Source organism: Vipera berus, assembly GCF_964194415.1.
Source record: "Vipera berus genome assembly, chromosome: Z".
NCBI classification, from domain to species: Eukaryota; Metazoa; Chordata; class Lepidosauria; order Squamata; family Viperidae; genus Vipera; species Vipera berus.
This window is the reverse complement of record NC_138205.1, coordinates 76,653,273-76,665,981: the sequence shown is the minus strand read 5'-3', so window position 1 is coordinate 76,665,981 and position 12,709 is coordinate 76,653,273.

The following is a 12,709-nucleotide window of genomic DNA, read 5'->3' as shown; positions in this document are numbered from 1 at the left end:
CCTTCAGTCGGCTGTCACATTAATACAACCCTAATAACACAGGTTCATCAAGAGGGCAAGGCCTTAACTGTCTTGACTTGCCCGGACAGAGAAATGATGGAGACTGGAAGTTTTGTCTACTTGAAAATGGGGTGCTTTGAAATGGAGCAAATCATTCCATTTCAAAGCACCCTGTTTGCAAGCAGACAAAGCTTCCAAACTCTGTCATTTCTCCATCTGGACGAAAAGTATTTGGACTCTTATGGGGCGCTTGTAAAAGAAGCTATTTTCTTTATTCCCAAGCACCTCATAGGCACCCAAACACTTTTCGTCCAGAGGGAAGCTGGAAGCTTCATCTGCCTGTAAATGGGGTGCTTTGAAATAGAGCTAATTGCGCTGATCTGGAAAGGAGTAAAGAAAAAATCAAGGTGAACATTGAATCAATACATATTAAAAAAAAGAAAGACTTTACAGAAATGGCAGTAAAAGAAATGGAATTCTTTTTAAAGGAAAATAAAAGAGAAGATGTTTCACTCCAGAACGTATGGGATACAGCCAAAGCATAGTTCAGAGGATTAGCTATAATTTACATTGCTAAAAAAATAAAGAGAAAAAGCAACAGTGTACAATGCTAAGGGAAGAGTTTAAGAAATTGGAACTAGAACTTCAGAGATCCACAAAAGAAGACCCTTAAAAGATAAATGGAGATAATTAAAGATAAATCTAATAGAGTCAGAAGAATTAGTTTAATAAATCAAAAGAGCAAAACAAAACTTTTTTTAAAATGCAAATAAACCGGGAAGATGGCTGGCTTATAAACTAAAAAAAAGAAAGAGAGAAAAAGTTGATAAACAAACTGCAAGATGACAAGGGAGATGTGCAACTCCAAAATGAGGCAATAAAAAAATAATTTAAAAATATTATGAAAAACTATATGATATTCTCTGGAAGAAACAACACAATATATGGCAAAAGCCAAACTACCAAAAATTCCAGAAAACTTTAAAAATATGCTAAACGAAAAAATGACAATGATGGAACTGATGGAAGCTATAAAAGGACAAAAAAAGTGATAAAATCCCAGGACCAGATGGACTACCTGCAGAATTCTACAAATGTTTTCAAGATACATTAAGCTCCCCAATAAAGGAAGTTTGTAATGAGGTATTATCAGAGGCTAAATTACAAAATACATGGGCAGAAGCAAATATTACCTTAATATCAAAAGAGGACTCAGATCTGTTACAGATAAAAAATTATAGACCAATATCACTATTGAATGTGGATTACAAAATTTTTGCTTCAATAATAGCAGAGATATTGAAAAGATTTTTGATTGGATTTATTCATCCAGACCAAAATGGATTTTTACCAAAAAGACAAATAAAACACAACTTAAGGATTATATTAGATATATTAGAATACTATGAAATGCACCCAGGAAAACAAATGGCACTAATTTTTTTAGACGCTCAAGAAGCCTTTGATAATGTAAGCTGGAAATTTATGACATAATTAAACTGCATGGATATTGGAGAAAAGTTTATAAATGTAATTAAGACAATATATCATAAACAATCAACAAAAGTAATTGTAAATGGGGATTACACAGAGAACTTTAATATAAAGAAAAGCAAAAGACAAGGATTTCCGCTATCCCCATTGCTATTCGTATTGATTTTGGAAGTTTTGAACAGGAACATCAGACAAGACCCAGAAATTAAAGAAATGGAGATCTTATAGCTTTTATGAAAGCTATAAGCTACAAGCATTTGCACATGACTTAATATTTATCATAGAAGAACCATTGGAGACAACTCCTAAACTATTGAAAAGTATTGAGGTATTCGGAGAAGTAGCAGGATTAAAAATAAACAGAGAAAAAACAAAAGTTATAGTTAGAAAACTTACATGTAAGCAAAAAGAACAATTGTCAGAAAAAAATGGATTTTTAAATAGGAAGGTTAAATATTTGGGAATATGCTTAGCAGCAAGATATGCAATGATTAGAAAGATAACTACGTAAAATTACTTAATCAAATAAAATTATATCTGGAAAAATAGAAAAACTTACAACTATCAGTGTTAGGAAGAATAACTACTGTGAAAATGAATATATTACCAAAATTGCTTTTCTTTTTCCTAGCAGCATCTATAAAAATAGAGAAGAATGGATGGCTTTCAACAATGGAAGCATTTGTTCACCCAAACCTAGTGCAATATGAAAATATTTTGATATATAAGGACATTTTGGAGACTGAAGGCAAACTAAAATCTAAAGAGCTTTTAGACCAGGGTATTGAATTATCATGGTGGTCTCAGTTGCAAATGCAATTGAGATATGATAAAGATGTGAAAATATATGACTTTTATGAAGAACAAACAATATTTGATCTGATATTATTGAGCTTTGGTGAAAAACTGATTGAAAAACTATATAATTTTCTATTAAATTTGAAAATGGAGGATGAACAAGTAAAAGATACAATGGGCAAAAAACTTTGGATATAATACAGAATTAGAGAAATGGCAAAATCTTTGGGAAAGATCTTATAAATTGACAATGGCAACTTCTTATAAAGAAAATGTATATAAAATGTTTAATAGATGGCACTTACCACCTGCTAGATTAGCAAAAATGTTTAAAAGTATGTCTAGTAAATGTTGGAAATGTAATAAAAAATCTGGCACATATTACCATTCTTGATGGGCCTGTGTTCAAGCAAAAAAAAAGTTGGACAAAAATATATACTTGTTTTGAAAAGATGTTAGGAAAACGTGTAGATTTTAAACCTGAATTTTTCTTATTAGGTATAATACCAGAAAAATTTGGTAAGCAAAGTGTATATTTAATATTGTATATACTAACAGCAGTGAGGATTGTATTTGCTCAGCACTGGAAGAATGAAGAAACACCACTAGATGAAGAGATAATCAAGAAATATTGGACTGTGCTGAAATGGAACAGACTTACATTGAGGATCAAAGAGAAAGAAGATACAGAATATTTTCAAACATGACATTTATTTTATCAATGTTGGAAAAAAGGGATAGTGACTAAGAATGCAACTCGTATTATTAAGCAAACAAATTAACCCGACAACACAATATTTATTAAGCACTAATCAAATGTAATAATAAAAAAATTGAAAATTTTTATTTTTTCTAATTGCTCCATTTCAAAGCGCCCCATTTTCAAGGAGACAAAGCTTCCAGTCTCCCTCTGGGCAAAAAGTGCGTGGTGGAGGCAGGCAGAGGCAGAGGTGAAGTGGGGGCAGGCAATCTGGACATACTATGTGGCCACCTGGCTTTCAAGGCACTCCATTTGCAAGCAGACAAATCTTCCAGTCTCTGTCATTTCTCCATCTGAGCTAAAAGTGTTTGGGCAGCTATGGAAATGGAGCAATTTGGAAGCTTTGTCTGCTTTCAAACGGGGCACTTTGAAACTGAGCAATTCACTACATTTCAAAGCATCCCATTTGCAAGCAGACAAAACTTCCAGTCTCCCTCTGGGTGCAAAATGTGTGGTGGAGCCAGGCAGAGGCGGGGGGAGGAGGCAGGTGATTCCCATCCACCATTCACTCCATCTCACCATCCCTCAGTTTGCCCACGACCGCATTGGGATTGTCTGCCTCCCCCCCAATACCTCTGCCTGCTGCCGGTGGTGCCTCCTGCAAGCCTCCTGTGAGCCAGGCGGCTGCACAGCACATCAGGATCACCTGCTTCCCCCCACTCTATGTCCGTGCTCAGATTTAACTGCACTGTGCCAAGGGGCTGGCAGGCTGTGGCCTTCTGCTGACACCCTTGGCCCCAGCATGTTCACTGCCTCTTGGGATGGCCACGCCCATCCCCCAGGCTTATTTTTGGGGGAGGACTTATATTAGGCCTACCCCCAAAAATCAGGCTAGGGCTTATTTGGGGGGGTGGGTCTTATTTTCAGTAAACACAGTATGTATATGATATGGTTCTTTCTGCAGCTTTTAGTTTATACTGCTACTTTATGCAGTGAGGGCATAAAATGGATCTCATGGGATTGAAGTACGCTAAATGAGAAGGAACAATATAGCTTTCAGATTGAGCAACATAAAACCTGTGGAATATTAGGAGTATAGTAGTCACTAGTGTTTTGGTATTACATTGTGAACTTCCAGAAAAAGAAGAAACATCATGACTAATAAGTTAAGACTAGTCTCCTTCTTTTCCTTGGCTATGGTGCTATGTGCAAACTTTTTTCATTGTTATAGATCTTGTCTACCCCAAAATCAATAACGCCTTTTTGTGGAAGCCCTGAATCAGACATGTCAAACTCGCAACGTAACATGACGTCACGTGACATATTGGAACTTTTTCCCCATTGCTGGCAATAGAGTGGGTGCGGTTTTGTCGTGATGCATCTGGCCCAAGGACTGGCAGTTTGACACTCCTGCCCTGAATGAAGCTAACAGATTTGAATTTTGTAATTTATGTATTTATTTTCTACCAGCTTTGAATAAAAAATTGAAGGCAATGGTGAGAGCTTCCATATTTGTGAAAAATTATTAAATATTGTTAAACAATATTAATTAGCAGGTTTTTGGAATTCTTATAAACCCTAAAAAAAGATTTTTTGGTATACTATTAAATGTTATAGTGCAATTTATATCAGTTTAACTGTGCAATTTTTCTGAGTTTAAGATAACTATTAGATCATCTGACCTTAGCTGGTGTAGGTTATAAATACTTTAATCAAATGAATTATGTCTAAACAGAATCTGGTTTTTATTTCTTTCATTCTTTACACTGAATAAGACACTGATGCTGAACAATTGTCTTGTAATTATCACAGTTTTGAAGTACATTTTTGGGTTGCTAATCATAAAAGCTATCAGCAAATTAGAATTGATGAACATTGTTTGAGGAAGTTATATATGTTTTTATGCCTCTAGCTGAGTGTTCTCTATACTCAGAATTGAGATAAACTGGATTTCTTCTATATCGTGTACTTTATCTTCTATGAATCTATTGTTATTGGTCATGCTGTTGATATTTCAAGTACAAAATGTCCAGAGTGCACAAAGTTGTTCATGTGATCTAACCCACAGCTTCTCCAAAATCTCAAACCTATTATAAAGTTTTAATGATTTGTATAGAAAAAAGAGGAAACAGAAAATTCATGTTTTCATGGTTCAGAATAGATCATAATAGGCTGAAATTAATATGTTAACTATATCACCTTAAGTATTATTATTTATTTAACTATGTTTCTTCTTATCAATTATTTTTAATTAATTTCTAAGCCAGAATTTAAGACCTTGCATTTTAGATCTATTTTTCTACAGTGTATGCATTTTTGAAACCAGGCTCTCTCAACCAAAGGAAACTAAATGAAGATGGTCATATATCCTACTTTACCTAAATACATTTTCTATTTGTCTCCTGAGAGCCCTCTTTTTGAAAAAAGCACCCATCTCACTTAAGGGAAGGGCCAAGATTCGGGTTGAATTCAAGCAATTCAAGGGATTTTTAACTGTTCTAGTAACCCACGGAAACCGTACTAGCCTAATAGGCCTCGACTGGTTCAAGGCCTTAGGAATAGCCTTAACCGGAGTTAACGCGACCCAGGCCGCAAGCCTCGAGGCCGTCTGCAATCAATTTGCAGACGTCTTCGACGGCTCGCTCCGGAAGTATACAGGGCCCCCAGTATCCCTAAAATTAAACCCCAAAATATTACCGGTAAGAATAAAGGCTAGAATAGTTCCGTTCATGCTCAAAAGTAAAATTGAGAGCGAACTGGACCGCCTTGTTAGACTCGGGGTCCTAGAACCGGTGGAGGGCGGCACTTGGGAAACCCCAATCGTAACCCCAATTAAACCCAATGGCCAAATAAGAATTTGTGCCGACTATAAGGCCACCCTAAACCGAGCATTGAATTCGCACGCTTACCCGATCCCGGCAGTGAAAGACGTCCTCGTGGCTATACGATCTGGCGCCATCTTTGCCAAGCTGGACTTGGCACAGGCGTATTTGCAACTACCCATCACCCAGGAAACCGCAGATGCGCAGACTATAGTTACCCACCGCGGGGCTTTCAAAGTGAAGCGCCTGCAGTTCGGTATTTGCCCTTCCTTCGACGACATATTAATAGCCGGCGAATCAGAAACAGATCTAGCAGACAGACTGCAGGAAGTCCTAAGTAGATTCAGAGCAGCCGGGCTCAAACTGAAAAAAGATAAATGCTCTATAGGAGTACCCTCTACAGAGTTCCTGGGATATAAGATAGACTCCCAGGGAATTTACCCCACAGACACCAAAATCAAAGCCATTAAATCTGCCCCCACCACCAAAAACAAACAGGAATTACAAGCCTTTTTGGGGTTGCTAAACTTTTATCATACATTTTTGCCCCATAAGGCAACTATAGCAGAACCCCTTCATAGGCTGCTGGACAAGGGAACCCCCTGGTCCTGGTCCCCCCAGTATGACACCAGCTTCCTAAACCTAAAAAACCTACTCACAAACAATGCCACGGTAACATTATTCAGGGAAGAACTTCCCCTGTGCATCGCATGTGATGCTTCCCCATATGGAATCGGGGCAGTTCTAAGTCATTTGACTGAGAACGGAACTCAAAAGCCAATTGCATTTTACTCTAGAACACTGTCTAAACCAGAGCGCAATTACGCACAAATAGATAGGGAGGCTTTAGCAATCGTTGCCAGCGTGAAAAAGTTTCACGACTACCTGTATGGATGGCAATTTACAATCTTCACTGACCACAAACCTCTATTAGGTATTTTTACATCAGACAAGCTAACGCCCCAAATTCTGTCTCCCCGAATATTACGGTGGTCTACCTTTTTATCTGCTTATTCTTTCAAATTGATCCACAAGCCAGTGAAGGAGATGGGGCATGCTGACGGGCTAAGTAGACTTCCCCTTCCTAAAAATGATCCCGACCCCGCCCCAGCTGGCAACATCCTAGCAATTCTAGAATTGCCTGAATGTCCATTATCCGCAAAGGAGATAGCCACCGCCACCGCCACGGACAAGACCATTAGCAGAATACTGAACTGGGTCACCTCCGGATGGCAAACTAAATCCCCCGGTCCGGAATTCCAGGCATACTTCTCAAGGAGACAGGAACTGTCCTCCCATATGGGTTGCGTACTATGGGGAAACAGGGTCGTTGTCCCTGACAAACACAGACCCAAGGTTCTGCGCACTCTGCATGAGGGACACCCAGGGACAGTGAAAATGAAGGCGTTAGCCAGAAGCTACGTCTGGTGGCCTGGCATTGACAAGGATATAGAGGCACATGTGGCAGGATGCTACCCCTGCCAATTGACCAGGCCAGCACAACCGCACGCCCCAGTTCATAAGTGGGAGGCAACCAAAAACCCTTGGTCCCGGGTGCACTTAGATTTTGCGGGACCTTTCCAGGGACAGGTATTTCTAATAACAGTGGATAGCCATTCCAAGTGGCTGGGGGTCGTGCCTGTCAGCAGCACGACCACGGCTGCCACAGTACTTAGGGGGCTTTTTGCCACTCATGGCCTTCTGGATGTACTGGTTTCAGATAATGGACCCCAATTTACTTCCCATGAATTCCAGATTTTTACAAGGGAGAACTCTATTAGACATGTCACTTCGGCCCCGTTCCACTCCTCGACAAATGGCTTGGCTGAGGTTATGGTAAAATCTACGAATGATGCACTATGGAAAATCATCTCGGGGAACTGGCACTGCAGGTTGGCTCAATTCCTACTAGCCCAGCACACCACCCCCTGCACGACTACAGGGAAGTCACCAGCAGAACTGCATTGGGGGAGACGCCTGGTAACGAGACTCGACAGACTGCACCCCGACAGGGCATCGGCAGAACCTGAACAACCCCTTCCACAAAGAACCTTACAGAAGGGACAACTCTTCTGGGCAAGAAACTATGGGGAAGGGAACAAATGGATTCCAGGGGTTATAATAGATCAAACTGGACCATTGTCAGACTATTGACACTGGCAATAATTACCACTTGCGTCGCCACATCGACCAATTGCGGCAGTGCTGTGTGCAAAACATAGGGGAAAGGGACAGCAGGTCATTTTCAAGACCTAGCACCACCCCCGGATTAAATAACACCCCCAGCGCAACACCCCCAAGCACGACCAACAATGAAAACCCTGAACCAGACCCCACACCAGTAACCACGCATCCAGAACCAAGAGTAGAGGAACCGAACGCAGCAACACCCCTCCGCTGTTCCAAGAGAGCCAAGAAACCCCCGGCTTACTTAAGAGACTACGAATGGGGCACAAAATAAATTGCAAGGGGAAAGGGGTAACCCACCAGTTCAGGGGAAGGGTAAGGGGTGCTATGTATTAATGTTGTGTTATGGTTATGTACATTACAAAAAGGGTTATGAGGTAAACCTGGCCGGAACACACGGCAGCTTTTGACAGCTGTCAAAAGCTGCTGAAGGCTTATGTGCAGCCGCAACGGCTTGACAGCTCTCAGCTGTCAAGCCGTGGAGACAGCGCAGGTGTGGCAAAATGTAACAGTTCCGGCTGTCAAAGCCAGCCACCGCAGATTGGACCTCACCGTCCACGGGAAACTGGCAAGTTCCTGATTGGTCACCAGCGTGCCAGCTGGAGTATAAATATCAGCGCAGAAAGTCTGTCAGCGCCCAGTTCCATGCCATTATTAAAGGTTGTTACTTGAGCCAGCTGTCTCGTGTGTTCCTTACTGAAGATAACACAGTGTTCACTGATTGGTAGGTGGAGAACCAGCCCTTGAGGCTTTCTCTTTCCCTCTCCAATCAGTGAACAGGCACATTGACATTGACCCCACCTACCAGCCACTGAGACTGAGAGAGCTTCTTCAACTGAAATACCGGAAGCATCATTCCAAACAAACCAAACACAATTCAAAACTAATAGCACAAAACTAATGAGCACAAAAAATGGCCATAATTTCTGCCAACACAGGAGCCAATTATTTCTAATACAGAGGAGTGTCTTGGATTAAAAATTATTTGCTAGACATATTTTTAATTAAATATCTTGATTACTGCCAGTTGGGCTGAACATTTCCTAACCTTCAAGCAACTACCTCTGTTTTTGGATCAAAAAAGAAGTGGATTTTCAGGTTTTATTGTAAGTTCTTGTATCTCTCCCGTTTTTCAACATTGTTCATCCATTAACACATAGGTAATGAGCTCATTTCATTGCTATTGAATACACTTATCACCAGGATTCATTATTCTGTCACTACCAATGCTATTTTTAGTCCAGACTCCAGCTGGCAGGAGGAAAGAGAGTGAATAAAAAGGAAATTGCCTCAGGTGTTATTGGTGCTACCTAGCTGCATTCAGTGCCTAATGTTTAACATGAAGTGCACTGGCATGCATGACTCCAAAATTAATTTCTTTAGATCAAGAAACAATATTCCAGTTTGGCTCATTCTTTATAATAAAGAAGTGCCACCTGGCTTCTAGGAGACAATTTCTTGCTTATGTTTCACAGGGCAGAGTGGGTGATATCTTGTGATGGAAATCAAGTGGGAGAGTTGAGCCATTCATTTTTCTATCCCAAGAGAAGGTAAAGTTAGGTGATTTGGATTGAAGCTGACATCCAAATAGTCGAGTTTAAAGATGCTCATCTCAATAATTGGAGATTTTCTCCTCTTCTCATCCCTCCACTCTGCTAGCTATGTGTCTTCTTGCTACCGAATACATCATTTTTTTGAAATGGGGAAAAAATAGATTTTCTCTATCTTCATTTGCTCTCGATATCACTGAATGCCAAAACATTTCTAAAATGAATGTTGGAGTGGAATTTGTTTGCTCCTTCAATACAGCTTTCCATTCCATTAGTTCACTGGCATCTTTCCTCTTCTCTGCTACTGATGGACTTTTGCATACTGATTAAACACAGCAAAGAAACAGTTGTAATGGGATTAAAATATTAATTGCCCCAGGTTCTTTTTAAATGCTTACTTAGTTAAAGCATTTTTCAATTCAAAAAGGTTTCCAAAGAGATTTACGTGTAACCACTATGGAAAAATCCTGCTCACAGTAACTTATGCCTTTGTAACTTCTGGGTTAGATTACTGTGATATACTCCACATGGGGCTGTCCTTGAAGACCATTTGGAAACTTCAAATGGTGCAAAATGCATTCACATGGATAGTGACAGCCATATGGCAAATGTAACACTTCTTTTGTGTTAAGCTGAACTGGTTACTGATATATTTCTGGGTGCAATTCAAATGCTAGTACTTACCTATAAAGCTCTACATGGCTTGGAAGTGGGGTACCTGAGGGATTGCCTTTTTTCAAGAGTGTCTTCTCATCCAAGTAGGTTAATCAGAATGGGCATGTTGCATGTCAGCCAAAGAATGTCAGCTGGTATGGACCAGAAGATGAACATTTTTTGCAGTAGCCCTTGTTCTATGGAACATTCTCCCTTTGGAGATCAGAATGGTCCCAAACCCGTTAGCCTTTTGTAAGACACTGAAAAATCTGGCTATGTTTCCAAGCCTGAGGCACTGAATGTACCAAGGCCCTATTTCCTGGCTATATTATTAACTAGCCAAATTGTTAACTGCTGTTGCATACATTAAATTGGTGTTTTTAATGTTTTACTGGTTTTATTGTTTTTATTATTTTATTTTAATTGTAATTGTAATATATTTTATGAATTGTAAGATGTCCAGAGCCATTGACTGAGATGAGTGGCTGTAGAAACTGAACCAATAAACAAACAAACAAATAAATAAACTCTCTCAGAAAGAAAGGGTCTCCTGCAGGGGAAATAAATAATGAATGAAAAGAAAAGAAGAAAAGAAAAGAAAAGAAAAGAGAAAACAAAGAAAGTTGCCTCCAAGCTCGCAACCTGTGGACATCCACAAGGAAAAGGAAGTGGGATCAAATGATAAAATCTGGGTTGTGACATCACAAAGCAACCCTTTGTGACTTTCATACTTATGCCCAAACTTTCCTCTTACGTTTGTCATTAGGGTCTGTACAGATATTTTTGCTGAAGGACATGACATAAAATAAAGAGGGATGGGGGAAGGGAAAAAAATAAACAATTATTTGACGCCAGATTGCTTCAGTTCAGTGACAGGATGAACTTATCTTTTTGCAAGGATGATGAAATAGCCTGCTTTCCATTTCATATAATGGTTTACAGTGCAAACAAGTCCACATGCACAGGGCCCAAAACTGCACAAAAATAATCTTGCCATAAACTTCAATATGATCCTGTCATGATTTTATTCTGTTTGCAAAGTTCTATCAGCATCTATTATTATGGAGGAGGAGCAGGACAGAAAGTATATATATATATATACAAGCTTTCTGTTAAAATATGAAAGTGCTGGTGTGTGTGTGTGTGTGTGTGTGTGTGTGTGAGGGAATTATGAAAGAGGAAACAAGTATCTTCCAAATTTGATTTTGAACATTAGTAGATTAAAAGATTACTTGTATATAAGATATCTGAGTAACTGGCAACATGAACACGGGATGAAAATATGATATATTTACCATAAAATGTCTGAAGGCTAGTTCACATATTCACGTGTCTTATGGAAGCCTGCTGAAACAAGAGATGATTTACAGCAGGCCTTTTCAACCTTTTCACCCATTGTACCACTTTTAGGATATGGCAATATCCAAGTACCATCAGTCGCCCAGGAAGGTGTCAAAAACTTGATGACCAAAAAAAAAGACTGTTCGAAGTTACAATGGCACTGAAAAAAGTGCCCCCCGAGCCACAGCTGAGGAAGACACCTGCCTGCCCACCCAACAGCGCTCTTCCTCCTGTCCGAGGAACACTAGACAGTTAACATCATAGTACCTGAATGAATAGGCTTTCATTGACAGTACACTAGACAGTTAACATCATAACTCCAGTTTTCAGTACAGCAACCAGTTACGTACAGACAACATTATAGTTCTTTATTTTACAACGTAATTAGCAAGATAAGAAGGAGGCTTGTGTGCCCTTGTGGAACGCCACGGAGTTCCAGTCACTTTGTGGTCTACCAGCTTACCCATCAGGCCAGGTACACCATTGTCCTTTGATGCACCTGAGTAAAAGGAATTAGATGCTCTCTGGCTAGCCTCTCCAGGTTGGCCCACCCCAGAGTCAGACTGATCAGCAGAGTAGGCACAGCGGTTGTTGAAGTCTGGTTGTCTTGCTCCTTCAGGGGATCCATGTTGCATTTCTGAACTCCCCTCTTCTATGCACAGTTCCTCATTGGTTATGAAGGAAGTCTCTTGAGGGTCCATGTATGGGCTGGCTTGACTGCATGTTTGGGGACCTTGGGAGGAACTCACGACACAGTCCTTGCTTAGTGGCCATTCTGGAAACCGTTTTCTGAGTTGATCAATGTGGCGTCTGACAACTCACCCTCCCTCCAACCCCACTTCGTAAGACAGGGGCCCAGATGATTTGGTAATTTTACCAGGAACCCACAGATTCCCTTGTCCATAGTTTCTGGCCCAAACCCAATCGCAGCCCCCTAGGGGGTTTTGGTCGAGAGGCTTCTGCTGCCACTCTATCTGGATGCAACCTGTCCAGTTTAGTGATCAGACACCTCCCACAATGCAGTTCTGCAGGACTTTTGCCAGTAGCAATGCAGGGCGTAGAATGCTGGCAGAGTAGAAAATCTGCCAATCTGTGATGCCAGTCACCTGTTACAATGCGCTTGAGTGATTCCTTCGTTGTCCTCACCATACGTTCAGCTTGAC